The following is a 16,886-nucleotide window of genomic DNA, read 5'->3' as shown; positions in this document are numbered from 1 at the left end:
CTGGCACTGCGGTCACACAGCCCCACAACCCTTCCATCAGAGTAATCCTAGTGCCACAGTACCCAATCCACATCCTCTTGTCTTCCCCAAAATAAAAGAAATAACGAAAATGGACCCATCTCCACAGCTCAGCCGAGTTCAGCCCGACCTGCATCGAACACTTGACTTCAAAGGGGCTAATTAGGAGTAGTGTGTTCGACCTTTGTTCCTATTGAACTAGGAGGAACTTTCAATGCCAACACATGCAGGCATCAAACGGATGCAGGGAGAGATCCTGTACAATCTGGGTTCACTCTAGAAAACATTTTTATTCCTTGAAATTAGCCTATTTTATTAAATGTTTGCCTTCTCTATTCCTTTAAAAAACAAAAGTGCCCCCACTCAAATACACGGCGAACCAAAAAGCTTCTGTAATGCAAATGAACGTTTGTCTGAGGAGCAGGATAGGGATCTTTGTGGCAGCCATTAGCCAGCCAAGAGCATCCTCCTCCTCACCCCTGAGTCCACCCTCTGCAATGCCCTTCACAAAAGGTACAATCTAACATTATCTCCGGTTATTTTGAATCTTGAAAAATAGAAACATTTTAACAGAAATAGTTACACACCAGCCTGCAGGGACACAACTCTATAAATTAAAAAGCATAAATTTAAAGTAACCTCTTTCCCATCCCAAGCAAAAACCTCTGTTCTAATAGACAAATTCTCTATGCTGTTCTACAGTTTTACCATCATGGCTCGAATATAACATCCCGAGAATTGCAAGATAGCTGTGTAGATGAGCCTTTATTTAGGTCACCAGCATTTCAAGCCTCACTTGCCAACTTGGGATTTATGTTTTAAACTTGAATTTTCCATCCAGTTAATTTCAAAGATAAATTTCTAGGAACTGCATATCATCTTTTAATTATTGACTGGTAAGCGTTCAATTTTTTGCTATACACAGAAGAAAGGCCAGTGAAGAATACTAGTCTGCTGTTACTACTGAGAAATCAGTTAAGTCTTTAAGGGCAGAACAGACCCTTCCCCACTCTGAAAGCACAACTGGGTGAGTTTGTCATGAAAATCTAAACCAGAAATTAAAAACAAAAAAAAAACAAAAAAAAAAACAAAAAAAAAAAAAACAAAAAAAAAACAAAAACAAAAAAAAACCCAAACCCTACAGGTTGGCAGAATCACTTCATTAACCATAAAGCAATTTGTGCAATCTGACTTTCATTTTCACAGATTTTATGGCTCTCTCTTCAACAAAGTGGTTTCTTCATCTGCACTGACAGAGCAGAAGACAGCTCCACATTCTGTAAGACACTGCAAGCTTTAATTCTCTTACCTGCCACCACTCAGAAAGCACCTCAACTAAAGCACATGCTGTTGAGAAGCAACTGAACCTGGAGAGTAATGGATCTCTTACCACTAGTGGCCATCTATTTTCTCTGCTTCTCTTGTATGCCTCAATTTTTCTTTTTTTAACTTATGTTTGTGACTAAAAATAAGATATGTTTCTTTCTTGGCTGGGAGAAGCTCAGGAGATTGAGTGCAGAGTTCACACCAATTCAGGTATAAGGAGTTGGTTTAACCACTAACAAATGCAAAACTCTCAAATCCCCAAGATTTGAGAGCACACTGACTAGCAGAAAGGAGGGGAAAAAAGGAGTTTTTTCAGGATTTTTCCCACAAAACTTCACAGTGATTTTACCAGTAGAAACAGCAAGACCTAAGATGCTTAGTATTTAATAAACATTTTACTACCTGTGGCATGCTATTTTCTAAGGCACTTAGAGAGAAACACAAATCTGAAGCCACAGCTGCCTTCACTAAAGAAAAGCAGAATGAGCTATGCCAAGCCATATTCAAAATTACAGTGTCTGTTCTAAAATAAGTTTGGTCATATAGTTCAAGATATGACTAAAATGCTCTGTCTTATACAAGAACTCAAATCTGCAGGAACATTTCAACAGTAAATTACAAACTTCAGTAGGATAAAAATACTAGGGGGGAAAAAAAAAGCCCAAACAATTGGCTTGTTTGGCTGTTTGTCCTGTGGATATCTGACAGCACAGTCTGCACTTAAAGTCTAGCTGATTCTGAGGCTTGAGAAAGGATATATAAAATTCAGAGATTCACTCACAACCACTTCCCCACGCACACATCTCGAAGCTGCACATGCCTTCATCTATTTCAGTTCCTAATGACTGCAAGGAAGAGGTTAAGAGTCAACCTAAATCGGTTCAGCATTTTCCCACAAGCTTTAATTTCAACTACTCTTTGCATAACTTAAATAAAAAACACGGTGCTGTCTTTATTTGATTCTTAAACCACCCGTATCTGAAGCACAATGGGACATGTCACAGACACTTGCTTCACTGCCCTCATAATATGGTTTAATTATGATGACCGAACTAACAGGCTCACATCATAGACTTTTACAGGTTGACCCTGTGTCATCCTGATGTATCATTTTGCACCAGTTCAGTGCTGTAAATCAATTTAAGATCTCCAGCAGGTTGAAAAGGCTGGTAATGATGCTTTCTCTGCAATCTCTGGGGACTCCACATTATACACAACTTACATTATTTATAAAGCTGAGATGATGCCTCCATTAGGCCTGTAAGACTACTCAAATGAGCTTTTATTTTACACACACAATTTGGTCTTCATAGAACACTGGCTATATGTAATATCCAGTGCATTCATACTTCAATTTAAAAAAAAAATTAAAAGTCATAACCTCTTCATTTTTAAAATCTTTATACCAAGCAAAGAAACTCATAGTTTAATCTGATTAATTTCCCAGTACTCAGAAACACAAGTAGCACTTTAATTAACCTTTGTATTGCTTTTCTTCACATCCAACTCTTTACTCTGTGTTCAAACTACAGGGGAAAAACAAACACTAAACTCATCAGCTTTCAAATATTTGATTGATAGTTAATATTTATACCAAAACAGAAAGATCTCCATCTGTTTATTCAGTCACTTTTCTCAAATTTATTGGATCATCACATCTTCAAGGGTACATGAAAAAGCAAGCTGAACAGGACAGAGTAGGAAAAAAATGTATTTGATTACATATCCAATGGTAATGGGGTCAAAACAGACGCAAGGACAAATCCCTACCCTTGGGGTAACCTGATCATGCCTTGAACTGATCCTTTCTGGTAGCTGTGGAAGGCCTCTGGATCACCCAAATCAAGGGAAATTTCTCTCTACCACCTACTTACAGTCTGAAGTAAATTGCAAGATTTCATCCCTAAGACCACAGCAAGTACTTCAAAAAGGGCCAGATATCCTTCATTTTCACACTGGTGCTTTTCCAGTCACAGTAATGAAACAAGCACTCAAAACTTGCAGTAAAATCCAATGAGAACCTCTAAAAAGCTTCATAGCACTGCTCTCTGGTTCAATGGGAAAATTAAATGAGTATTAATCAGCTGCAACTAACAAACTCATGTCCCATAATTCAGCAGAGTAATTACTGACAAGTAAAAGAAAAAATTAAGTCAATCTTAGGTTCTCTCACATGATTTGCTCCTATTGTTTGACAGGACAAGGTGCACACAGTCAGCCACATGAAGACTGACAGAATTACAGACACACGCCTGCAAAGAAAAGTGTTCTCTATGGGCTGGGTTAGCTTCAGTTTTTAGTCTTATTCTTGACTGCTGCTTAAAAACACATGTAACTATTGGAGGTGAAAAAATTAAACAAGTTTTCTTTGATTTCTCCTCTGTGTGCAAGAGATTCAAACTATCAGCTATGACAGCTCTTTCCTAAGCATATTAGTTTCAAGACACTGTATCTTTAAGCACTGACATCCATTAAACACTGACATATTTCAGTCAATGATCTTTTCCATTTGCTTGTATCTGAAATACACATCTACTTTTAGTCCTCTCCATCTGGATCCAACAATACTGCTTTTATTAACCTCTGTTTATAATACTTCCCCAAATCAAACTGTTACCCTTTTCGACATGCAGTGAGCATCATTTTATCCTAAAATACACCAAAATAATAACTGATTTTCAGAATAAGCTCGAATTATTCAGATACTGTAAAATCAAACTGTAAGGTCGTACCACTTATCTTCTTCAGATTATTCTACTAACAAAAGAGCAATCACAGCAACCCTGCTTCGGGCAGAACTCCCTCTGACTTCGGTTTATATAAAAAAAAAATAGTCAGTATCTGGCCCAGATCCTTTCGAACGCATGACTAAATATTTCCACGCCAGTAAATCTTAATAAGCTCTAAAGATCTATATTCAGGATAAGAGTATTTGGCTGTACAAGTATATGAAGAAACTATACTGAGGAGGGGGAAAATCTCAAGCATCCAAACCCTTTAACAGTGAGAAGAAAAAAAAAAATTAAGTGAACTTTCCTTGACCTCTAAGCACAGATTTGTCATTAAAGAAGAAAGAAGGGGGGGGGGGGGAGGGGGGAAGGGGGGGGGGGGAGGGGAGGGGGGGGGGGGGGGAAGAGGAAGAAAAAAAAAAAAAGATAAATTACAGGGAGAGGGACGCGGCTGGGCCGAGGCGGGAGGCGAAGGGCTGTTCCCGCACACACAAAGGCGGCCCCTGCCCCGGCCGGCCGGGGCTCCGCCGCGTCCCCGGGGGCGCACAATGGGGCCGGGAACGGGAACGGGGAGGAGAAGGAGGAGGAGAACGGCGGCTTCCCGGCGGGGAAAGGCTGTGCCTCCCGGCGGGCCCGGCGTGGCACCTACCGCCGAAGTTGGATCCGGGAGCGGTGCCCCCCGGGCCGCCGCAGGGACGCCATCATGCCGGGCAGGGAGGAGAGCGGAGGGCAGCGCTGCCGAGGAGCCGCTCCCGCGCCGCGGTCCTGCCCCCGGGCCGGGGACCACCCGGGGGAGGGAGGGAGGGAGGGAGGGAGCAGCAGGAGGAGGAGGAGGAGGATGCGCGGGCACGGCGGGCAGCGAGCGGGGAGAGGCGCGGGGGGACGCGAAGTTGTTACCGGCTGGCGGGCGGGGACGGGCGGCTCCGCGCCGGGAGCGGGAGCGGGATGGATGTGGCCCGGCTGGCGTCAGGCGGCCTGAGCCGCTCACCGGCACACGCACACACACACACACACACACATACAGACACAGACACACACCACACACACACACACGCACCGGCCCGGCCAGGGATCCTCCCCAAATTCCCGCCCCCGCCGCCGCGCCGCCGTGTCCCGCTGGGAGCGCTGCGCCCGCCGCCGCCGAGCGGCCCCGGCCGGGAGCTCGGGCTGCTGGGCTCCGCTGACCCCCAGACCGTCCCGATGTCCGAGCGCCCTCGGGCACCTCCTCAGGGGTTTAAAAGGCGCTGCTGTACGGCTGGAGCGCGGCTGGGGAGCTCCGGCAGCGGCAGATGTTGTCAGACTCTCAGTTACAGTCAATTCCTGATCGAACTGGATTATGTCCTGCCTCTTGCCGCAGGTGATTCAGTCCTCACTTGGTCTATTCTTAATACTGAAGTAATTGCTGTAATACCTCCCCCAGTGACGGAGGAGTCTCTATCCCCATGTATTTTACACGTGGACATCCTCCTGCCCGTAGGTACTAATGCTGCATTTACACCTCATTCATGCGAGTAAACCTGTTGCAGTGCGTGAGGCTTCTTGTGCAACCAGATCCACAATAATGAAGCCTCACGCCGCTGTCCCTCTGAAATGAACTTGAACTCTTGTTTGAATCTGTGAGTATCTGCTCCCGAGTGGACCTGGCTGAAAGTTTGCAGCGCACATGAGGATCGGCGAGTCTCTCCTGCCTGTTATGTTTACAGGAAACTGTACAGTAGTCAGATAAGTATTGCACAAGTAAGATTGAACTGAAACTCATTCTTTAACAAATACTTTGGCTTTTACCCAGTCATCATTCCTGGAAGGAGGTATGAAGCAACAAGTGCAAGATGTTTCTGTTACATTTCTATACTTAAGCCAGCAAATTTTCACATGTATATGCAGTTCTAGGTATGCTTTTAACATCATTTTAAAAAACAGCAACACTGAGGCCCAGAGGACTTAAGGCCCTGAGAGTTTTACCAGATGAACAGTGATCCTGGACTTGCCCACCCAGGTGCATTGTGAGTCTGAAGACACAGAACTGGAATGACTTGCACGAAGTCACAGAAGGGGCATGACAGCAGCAGTAAAAAATACCAAGTTTTATGCCTGTGGGAGTATCAGTGTTTCTTTCTAACTTCATCATCTAAAATTCATCCATTTCTTTGTCACATACATACTACATAAATTTCAAGCAAGTGAACTGTACTATGTTCTTAGGTATTATGGTACAATACAAGGGTAGTAAGGAACTCCCATACAGAATGATGCTATAGTGTTGATGGGAAAGCCTGGAATAAAATTAATACTTTACTGTTTAAGTTTTGAATCTTAAATGATTCAACATGGGTGAACTTTGGTAATCATACTTAACTTGTATTTTGTGCTTGCACTGTATGCAATTACAGTTAGCAAGTAAATTTTTCTTTTTATGTGCAATCATACACAGATCCAGTGCAGCACTGGGCTGCAGACGTAACTGGTAAAAGTTTATCTCAAGACAAACTAAAAGGTCCTCAAATTTTGGCAGTGTAATGAGGATATTTGCAAGCAAGGTACAGAAGAAACATGAGACTGCTACTGGTTTTTGAACTGTGGCAGTGCTTAATCCAGGGCTGAGTGTCCTGGATGAAGAGTGGTGGACGCAGCAGTAGTATCTGCCCCAAGAGCTTGGCAGTCTCGGTGATCCAGTCTCACACAGAGAAATACATGGAAAAGGCCTTATGTGTGCCCGAGGTCTGCTCTGCTCTGCTCTGCTCTGCTCTGCTCCTCTTTGACTTGGTGGGCACAAGCTCCATCCGCTGGATCCTGGTTGCTCGAGTATCCACTCAATTCATGATTCACACTAAACAGATATGACAAGAAGATAATTAGGGAAGCACTGCAGTTTGTCAGGTGTCTTGTTAGAACCACATTTTTACTGCTTTTGTTGTTGTTAGGGTTGGCTGGTTGGTTCGCTTTGGCATGAGGGAATTAAATTATTTTCTAGTTATGCTAAGGCTTGGGGAGGATCACATTAATATGTTCCTTTATCTAAAAAGGGCTATAAAACAGCCTAGTATAGCCTTTCACTGATGTTTAATAACCAGAGTTGTTGTTCTGGAGAGAGCTGGTTAGAACTGGCTTCAGACAGATCAGTGGTGTGAGAAGACCAGAGGACAAGCAGAAACAGTGTGCCATGGTCAGATCTGCCTCGGGGCTTCCCTGGCCGGGCTGGTTTGGTACATGGCTGAGTCAAAACTCCTAGTCTGCCACCCACTTTAGGATGTCCAACTCACAGCTAACTGTCCAAACTCATCACTCTGTGGGTGAGTGGTGTCAGTGGCTTGTACATTCACCACTTCTAACTCCATTGGCTACTTTTAATGTACACTGTATCATTAGCATCTTCCTAGCTTTTCCGAGTAATATGAGAAAACTGAAAAGAAAGGAGAGCAGAGAGGCACGGGCACTTGGGTGTTGACCTTGATGCTACTCCTACAACAGTGTTCCTCCTCTGCCTTGGGCTGAATAACTGTGATATTTCATGAGGTAACAGAGAAATTGGGGGTTTTTTCTACTTTTACTCTTCAACTACATTCAGACTGGTGCAAGGAAAACAGGCCATGAGGCTGGGGCAATGAAGAAAGAGAAGAACCATTTCGTCTATAAACAGCCTGACTTTTCATCAGATTAGATGTACAATCTGATGATACCATCAGTCATAAGGCCTGTGAACCTGAATTTTAATGGAGTTGGGGCACTTACGCAGATAAATGTCTAATAAGATTCTCAAAGGAAACTTTAATCTCATAGATGCTTTCTAACATCTCACCAAGCACCTGCCCAATCACCTTTGAAATCTGTGTCTCAGATTATCAGAAGGCAGAGTGCTAAAAGACGTTCATTACTCTGTGTATTTTATACTATTGTATTAAGTAACAAGTATTTTAGAAATTCTAATACTGCTAATACTACTATTAACTTTCAATCTGCCTCTAAAATACAAGTTTGTATGTAGACTATGATTTTGTGTTTCTTGTTAACCTCAGCCAGTTTTCATCTGGCTTATTCAGGAGGTTCCAGGGATGGAGAATGCCTTCTGGAGACAGTTTAGCTCCAAAGTCAGTAACTTTATGTATACCTTATGTACACCAGGTTTCTGCCAGGAATTAGAGCTTCATGGATAATTAAATTGTATTACACACACAACTTATTATTTACATTAAAATCATTGGACTAATTTTCTTTTTAGCTGTTACAGTGTTGCCCTAGTGTGAGAAAATACCAACAATATTTTCAGACAAAAGAGGCAGTCCTGTCAAGAAGAGCTTTCTAAGGATACTGGATTTCATTATTTACTTCTTTCCTGGGCTGGCTGGTAAAATTTATTAACTTCTATCCTTCATGGCTTGTCTGCTTCATCTTTGAATAGGTGAGGTACTAAACAAGCCTCCCACCTCAGCATTATTAAAATAGGATATGCAGACTGTTTAGCAACTACACAAATCTGTTTGGGAAAGATGCCTCAGGCAGAAGACAGCACGTGGGAGAAGGTAAGGAGCATTTTTAGGAGGTCATCATAACTGTGCAGCACTGCATATGGTTTTCCAAACCCATGTGGATACAAGGACCTGTCTAGCCACAGTAGCAGAGTTCAGAGCTGACTTCCGCTGTCGAGAAAGACACTTGGGTTTGAGCTGGTTTCAATACCTCAGTCCTGCACCACAGCTGAAGTGGTACAGTGGCATGGGCTGACTGAACTGTGGCCTCCAGAGGTAGATGGAATGGGGCAGCAAAATGACAGCAGCAGCAGAGCTAGTCAGCAAAATGCTGTCCCCACTAAAGAGGGGCAGGTGGCCCTCCTGTCCCTTCCCACTCCCTGCTCCCCAGCAGCAGAAGTGCAGCAGCCTCAGCAGCCCCAAGCCCCTGCCCAGGGCTGCCTTAGTGGGGCTGAGCACAGAGGCCCATCACCAGCACTTCAGTGGGGATGCAGAACCATCAGGGCAATGGTACCTTGAGCTGTGTAAGGAGGCTGGTGCTTGGGAAAACTGTTCTGGTGCTGTCCTCACAAAAATGACTTCTGCAACCCTCAGCAGAAACCAAAGTAAGATGTTTTATGGGAGAAATCGATCTGTCTGTGTCCTCGAGTGCCAAGATTCATTTTTCCCTCATGGAAAGAAGAGAAGCTTTGAGCTGGCGCTGTGTAGGTAGGTTATGCAAAATAAAAAGGAACTAAGTTGTGAAAGGCTTTGATGACAGAAATTGTGACATGAGGGCTCTCTATACTCCTGCTGTGGCATGTCTGGCCATTTTCTAGTGAACCCTTCATGACTTTGTCTCTGTAGGGTCAAATATCTTAGTTTTCTGACTCACTGTCATATGCAAAAGAACAAAGAACCCATTTCACTCTTAGAAGTTCTTCCTAAACTGGCCCACCATGATTAAGTGGAATTCATATAGAATAAATGTGGAACAGATAATTTTACAAGGTAATTATGTGTATTTCCCTCTGCTATGTTAAATAAGGCTTCTGCTGTAAATCTATCTGCAGATACTAGAATGGTCTTTGATCAGACTGAGTAGTCGTTCATCTTTTCCACCCTTGAGATGATGAGAATCACACCAAAATTCATTACTTTCTTAAGATTAATGTACCGGGCCAAAGCTGCCAACAACCTCATTAAAAGTTATGAATCCGAAAGGTTTGGGCTGAAATAAAGTATTAAACAGGGCACTCCCTTATCTCCTTTATTGGTTGTTTTCTTAGTAGGCTCTGCTGTAAGGACTTTGCTCCAGCAACGTTACATTTCTGGTAAAGAAGGGAGGTTGCATTCTCTTCTGACAGCTAATTATGTGCTGCCATGAAGCACAGTATTCCAGCCCACTGTACTGCACCAGTGTTGTACTTTCTAGAAATTCTCCCTTTGGATCTTGCCTGCATCCACATAGAAGCTTTGAAAGGTAGTTTCACTTTCTCCTGTCTATCGCCTCAGCAAGAGATAATGGACTCTGTGTAATCAAACATTATTGGTTCTTTTAAAATTAAATTTCTCTTCAGTCATTCAGCTTAAAAATATTTACATAACTGGAATAACCTAGCTCTGCTACTGGTTTCTTGGAAGACACCGCTAAGATTAATCTTATCTCCCATTTTAATTACTGTTTTCAAGTTCTTACAGTCCTTGTCCCAGTTACATCTTGTTGCGAAAACCACCAGCGAATGATATATTAAAATTTATTCAGACAGGTGGCAGAGACAAAATTAAAGCTAATAACTCTATGAGAAAAGAAATCAAAGGTGGTTTGGCAATCCTGAGGTGTTATTATTTGGTCACTCTGGCTGTACAAGCAGTGCACTAATGCCTGGGTTCTGTGAGTGGCTGTGTGAGTGGCTGTGTGCCACAGCTTGCTGTGTGGCACTTGGGACTGCCATGGCCACACAGCTCCACTCCCATTCATGAGCCTTGGAGCAGGACTGGATTGTGGCAATGGGTGACAGCTGGGCAAACCATGGTAATTATCTGGATACAGGGTTCTATCTCCCTCTTTATGCCCAAAGAGAAGACAACTGTATTACATCACTGGAAGACTGACAAAATTACACAGAATACATCTAAATGCAGTCCTTTAGTTCCTAGTTTTGTTGCTATTTTGTGACAAAATACTCAGCCCATTTTATATAAGGAATAAAAACATTAAGGAAAAGGCTCCATGTCTTATTTTTATTCCCCATATAAATGGTGCTTATCGTGAGTAAATTAGAAACCCCTTTTGAGTTTTTCAAAACTGGTGCAAGTCCAAGTCGCATTGCCTGAGTTCAGTATCATTCTTGGCTGGATAAGTCAGTAGTAAAACAGTCCCACCCTCCCTCCTCCACGACGGCTGCTCATCCCTAACCCCGTGTCACCCACCCCCTTTGTGCTGGCACAGTTGTTGGTGCAGCTGCGAGCTGAACAGACCTAGGGAACTCAGATGGCCGGGGAAAGCAAATGTTGCAGGGGCCAAGCTCATTTTTAATTTGGATCGGTTTCCTGATCTGGCTCATGGTGTGGCTGTCCAAATCCTTGGGCTGATCTTGTGCAGGGGCAGGACTGAGGTAGGAGAAAGGGCGAAACTTATCTTTTTGATTGTGTTGTTGGCTTCAGCCAGTTTAAGGTGGTTATGAAACTGTGATAGACTAAGCAAGCTTCTTTTCAACCAAGGAAAAATACTTTCATTTTGAGCATAACTGCAAACATGGTTTTAGGAGAACTGCACTAACCACAGGAGCGGGGCTCACTGGTGAATAACAGGAGACAAGGAGAACCTGTAAAATGACTGAGAAATTCAGGGAGCTGATGCCTTCACTGCATATTAGAAAAGGCAGCTGTGGGACACTGCATTATGTGGTAGAAAGAAAAAAAACCATTGCCCTTGTGCTGTTCATGAACCAACAGAGGCCAAGGAATTGCAAGGATCCAACCAAAAATTATTAATCGACTCTTCAAAAGGCAGAATTATGCTCAGCTGGCCTAAAAGAAGCCTATACCTGGGCACTAGGTATGCCTGCATTCCCTTTTTTTTTTTTCTTACCTATATTCTCTTTGCTCTTTGCTTAAGGTGTGGAAGCAACTGAACTTTGGAGAGTAAGTAAATCAGTATTTAATTAGTCACCACAAGGCAATGGGCTCTTGTGAGTTCTCGACAACAAACAGCCCTGACAATAAATGTACATGTGTTAGATTAGTTTTCATTTGCACTTTCAGGAGGAAATTACCTTGTAGCTTTCAGACAACCTGGCAGTCACATGAAGTGTTGCAAAAGCTTGCCTGCATGACAAAAGCATTTACACCAATTTTAAATGCCACTATTTTCTTGCTTGACCTAAAGTAGCCAAATCTTTGACAAACAGCTTTGAGGGGCTTTTAAAGACACCCCTTCTGCACTTCATACACTGTCACAAAAATCACATCTGTAACTTCTCTGTATAAGGAAAAATTGAAAAAAAATTGAACTCTTTAAAGTTGCAACCAATCGAAATTAGTGTTGCCAGTATAATCTTAGTTAAGCACTCCTTTTAAGTGCTTCCTGGTACCTGTCTTTAGTTGTGTGCTCATATACGTTCCTTCTTAAAGACCCCTGTCTTATTCAGTGAACTGAACAACCAGTGGCCAAATAATGGAGAGTTGTCTTGTTTTCTCCACAGGTTCATGCTGCAGCCATTATGAATGCTGTTTTTGCAATATTTAGTTACAAAACTAAGACTGACTTACAATTCATAGCTCATCTCTTGACACGAAATTCATTTTTCCTATCCTTGCCAAATTTAATCTCTCTTCCTGAGTGGATGGGAGCACTAGAGCTTCTCAAAAAAAAAAAAAAAAAAGTTGAAACTTCTTTGCTGACATTTTCTGCATATACTCTGCCTGAAGCACACACCAAGGACAATTAATGTCTGATGGTGTACTAAACACATAGAATCAATATAGTCTCAATGTGGGAAGTATTGGGCAACCTGAATTAAAAGGGATGATCTCAGTCCACTAATAACACAGTTTAAAGGACCAAAGCATGCTACACACATCCAGAGATTCTGCTGTTGTTGGAGGTGCCAGAGAGAAGGGAAAGGAACCCTACATCTTGGGGAACCCTACAGCTACCCACCCTGCTCCTGTGCCTAATGCCTTCAGCACCCAGAAGACAGCCCTGATAGACCATATACACTGGCCAGAGAGCGACCAGATGGAGGATTACAATTTATGGCCTGCAGTTAGACAGGCTTGCACTGTGATCTAATCAAATCTTGAATAAAATAGGTCAAGGTTGGTCAGTGTTCAGATGAGAAACGCTCTAGGGAAAACACGGATACTGTAAGAAACAGTTTAGAATTCAGTTTTAGGATTCATCTGACAAAAATCCTAAGGCACGGTCCCGGTTTTGGGCTAGATTCCCAGACGTCTGAGGTACCCAAACAGGTCCCTGGTCTGTTATGTAGAAGGGGCACTGTACTGCTGGAACCACATTTCTAATTTTTCAGATGAGAAATAAAATTACAGTCATGCCTTGTGATTAATTAAATAAATCATTCTTGTCTTTGCTTGTGGACATGACATTTTCAGAGGCAACATAAATGGAGAAAAGGAGCTTGTTTGGTTTCTGTGATCCCAGTACAACCTGCTAGCCTTCTCTCTGCAAAATCCCATTTTCAAGCTTTTCAATACTAGGGCACCAAAAGCAAGAAATTTAAATTCCTTTAAGACTGCAAACATCATGAGAACTTTCTAGCAAGACACATGTAAAATAAAGCAAATTATACAATCTGTCCCTTTACAGATACATTCCTTTTCCTTTACACTGATATTTCCCATCCATTCACACTCCCACCTAACAATCTTTACCTCAGCTAATTTCCCCAGACGCTGTTCTAATGTGGTTTCATCTTTATGATAATTTTAAGCTCCTTGGTTCAAATTCTGAATCTTTTTCTTTGCCTGAAAAAAACCCAGTACAATAGTAGAATTTTATAGGTAACTATTATGCTCAAAAAACATGCAAATTTTTGTCTCCAAATAATCAAAGACGATGACAACTCTGCTGCTTGGGAAATTAATCAAACTGAAATTTAGCCAGGACACTGATGTGACACGACTGGCTCAACAGAAACATGGTTGTGAGTATTCTCAAGCAGTCAGTACTTTCAAGCAGTCAGGACTCCCTTTGCTCTCCAATCCCCCTCTCAGCAGAACACCTCCTGCCTGCTGTTTGGTGCAGGATGCTGCAGAGTGAATGTGAAGGCCAAAATGAATTTATAAACCTTGCATTCTCTCTATGAGTGTACTGCTCAGATGCATCAGTTTATCAGTCTACAAAAGAATTAATCTTTTTTTTTTAGGCTGAAAAGCATCCACATATTGTGTGCTTTGTTTGGATTTTTGTTCTTCTCTGCTTTATGGTCAGTCATCTTTGATGAAAGTGAATCAGAGGAGCAATGCCTGCCTTATTGTTGATTTGTGGTGTATAATCATGTTAGAGACAGATCACTGGTCTCCTCCTTACTACAGTGCCATTTGTAACAGACAATTATCCCTGCGTGGTGCAGTTGTCGGGATCTAGTGATTGTAAATGCTCGTTATCAGCACGGAGACAGCTAAATGTGGTGTGTTTCTCTTTAAATCTGATTTGATTTTCCAGAGCTGCCTGTCATCCTGGAAGTTCTTCCTAGTGCAGCTCACTTTTCAATCGACTCTAAGGTCCTTTTGATGTGAAACACATGGGGCAGAATCTGGGTACTGCTCCCGCCTGCTCCAGGGAAAGACTATGGTCCAGGGAAAGAAACAGCAGCCTGCCTACACTGGGAAATCTCCAGCCATTGCACTGTGTTGAAAAAGGCCCCACCAATGGCAGCAACCATGTACAAATGCCAAAATAAAGGGCAAGGGGGGGGTTGAATACAGTGCCACTGCCTACAGAAAGGAAACGTACCAAAACACTCTAGTTGGTTTTAAAATCAGGTGGAGAAGATGCAAAGAGTTCTAAGTCTTGATGACCTCAGTTCTACAATTTGCCACTAATTAGTTCTACAATGAATAACTGAGAACAAAACAAGGAGTGACAGACTAGGTCAGCCAGTGGTTTTCCAATCCTTTCTCTTGTCTTTCCTACTGGGGCCTTTATGCGATAATTTTTGATTGTGTATACACTATCTTTTAACAGTAATCAAGAATGAAATTGCATGTGTTATACACTATAGTGTATAACATACAAACATACACGGAAACACTGCACTTGCTCTTTGATCCTGTAAACCACAGGAGGAGCAGCTGATATTTGTGCAGCTCCTTCTGGTGGGCATACACCTGGCTTAATCTTTTCCCTGCCAACCATCTCCCTGACTCCTGCTGTCTTAACCCAGTAAGGCCCACATTTGTTTCTGCTCTGTCTCTTTCTGCAGCTTACCTTGTGTTTAAGCTCCATGACTCTTTTTCTCCTCTGTGTATTTACCTCCCTGGTCTCAACCCTAACATGTTATTCTTTCTCTCCTCCCTTCCCACACAATGAAGATCTCATTAATTGCCTCAAAGGAGTATCTTATTTACTCTCTTTATATTTTAAGTGTGTGAAAACCTGAAAATGCAATGGCTTTGAGTTCCCTAGTCCTCCACTAAGCAAGGAAAATGTGACCTTAATCTACCAATACACTCCTGTGAGGAGAACCCAAAATAGCTGTTGGGGAATACCTGCTTTACTCTGGTGGAACTTAACCAGGAGCAGATAACCATCAGAGTGCAGCAGTAATGCTCACTCACACCCCTCACACTAGGAGTGGTGAGACAGAGAAAGGGCTGGAAGTTGCCTTAAGCCCGTTAGTAAACCCACTGCTCCTGGCAGTAGTAGTCTGGGCCTTTGTAGAACTCCAACAGCATCTATGTCCAGAGGCAAAGAACAGTATCCTCTGAGGGATTTTTTCTGAAGTTAACTATTTCTTTTCAGAGCAATGCACAAATACACAGCTTGCTGAAGAAAGATTTCTGGAAGCCTTGAATATCCTATCGCTCCCAAATGCCTCATTCCTCCTTAAAATCCATCAGGCTTCCTCAGAGCACATAGGATGGGTACTTTGAGGATTCCTGGATATGTTACACATTTCTGTATCCAGAGCAATTGCACATGTGTCATAAGCAGTCAGTCAACACCAAGAAACTGCTCTGAAACACTATCAGTTTGCTGAGAAAACTGTGGTGTACAGCTCCCACATCAGCAAGCTGTCTGGAATTGTTTTGCATTCCGCTTGCTAGGATTTGCCATTTGAGTTTATCTTGGGGGCTCTGTGTGTGTGTGTGTGTGTGTGTGTGTTTTCCTTTTGAAACTCTTCAGCTCAGTGGCTACCAAGAGCTCATACGCTGCAAAAAGGCCATTTAGAAGCACTGTATGTTATTACATCACCGGGGATCTGGAAAATGCTCCATCAGTGTCCTCACATTAATAAACTGGATAGTGAAACATCACAAATCCAGACCACTCGCTCCACCACCATGCATTATTAAGGTATACAAGCTATCAAGAAGACAGTACCCTGCAGGTATGCAGGTGTTGCTTATGCAGGGGTGGGGCACAGCTCCGCAACAGCGTTGAGGAAAGGAGGCCAAGGCTTTTAAAGGGACCGCACTCCTCTTACCAGTAAAACAGCAAAACACATTAGTTAGTAAGTCAGTTTTTTTGTCCATTAGAGGGATTTCCAAAGGTAAGAATGCTGAAGTTCTCCTCACACCATTGGTCTTTATTTCACTTGTGATAAGTGCTTTAATCAGCAGGTACATATTTACCAAGCAGTGGGGAGCTGGGAGGACTTCAGCCCTTTCATCCAGCTGGGCCAGCAGAGTGTGCATTCCATAGCTTTCCTCCCATCCCTGCGTGGATTAGCACTGTGTTCAACCCCCAACACCCCCTCCTCCCCCCCCAAATTATATGAAGGTTAGAAAAAAAAATGCCAGCCTAATTCTCACTTATTGGCCATGCATACAGAGGCACACATGCAGCACACACCTTGCTGGCAGAACTTTCTTCCACTTATTGTAAAGGAAAGTGATGTTAACCTTCTGGCACCAACCTGTAGGAAAGCAGACTCTGTTGCACACTCTTACCAGCAGATCTTGTGAGCCCAGAGTCTTGCTTTCAGCAAGACAGACATGATAAAATCTTCCCTCTTTCTTCAATAACATGACTAATAAATGTAGAAATTCCTTTCTCCTCTCTCCCTTTGCCAATATCTGTTCTTATCTCCAGTTCTTCCTTAGACATAATTTCAAACATGAAAGACATGTCTATACTATGAACAGGCAACCTTAATTCTGGCATGAGATCCATGGCACA

The 16,886-nt window shown here is 42.8% G+C and overlaps 1 protein-coding gene and 1 long non-coding RNA gene across 4 annotated transcripts in view; both read right to left on the bottom strand.

Annotated features, from left to right (window-relative positions):
* SMAD1 (SMAD family member 1) overlaps window positions 1-5,151 on the bottom strand; it is a 47,822-nt gene extending 42,671 nt beyond the window's left edge. The window contains exon 1 of one of the 3 annotated variants that reach the window (XM_027652820.1): window positions 5,131-5,151. The gene's annotated coding sequence lies outside the window, so the exon portion shown is untranslated. The other 2 variants (XM_027652818.1, XM_027652817.1) reach the window with 2 other exon arrangements.
* A 1,641-nt stretch (window positions 5,152-6,792) lies between these two features.
* Window positions 6,793-16,886, bottom strand: part of LOC113951635 — a 34,579-nt gene continuing 24,485 nt past the window's right edge. Inside the window, exon 4 of the long non-coding RNA XR_003529218.1 lies at window positions 6,793-6,900. This is a non-coding gene — a long non-coding RNA (uncharacterized LOC113951635). The remainder of the gene's footprint in view (window positions 6,901-16,886) is intronic.

The sequence above is a fragment of the Corapipo altera genome, unplaced genomic scaffold (assembly GCF_003945725.1).
Source record: "Corapipo altera isolate COAL_440 unplaced genomic scaffold, ASM394572v1 69, whole genome shotgun sequence".
In the NCBI taxonomy this organism is placed as follows: Eukaryota; Metazoa; Chordata; class Aves; order Passeriformes; family Pipridae; genus Corapipo; species Corapipo altera.
Note: the sequence above shows the minus strand (reverse complement) of the source record. Positions and strands in the feature narration are given on the sequence as shown.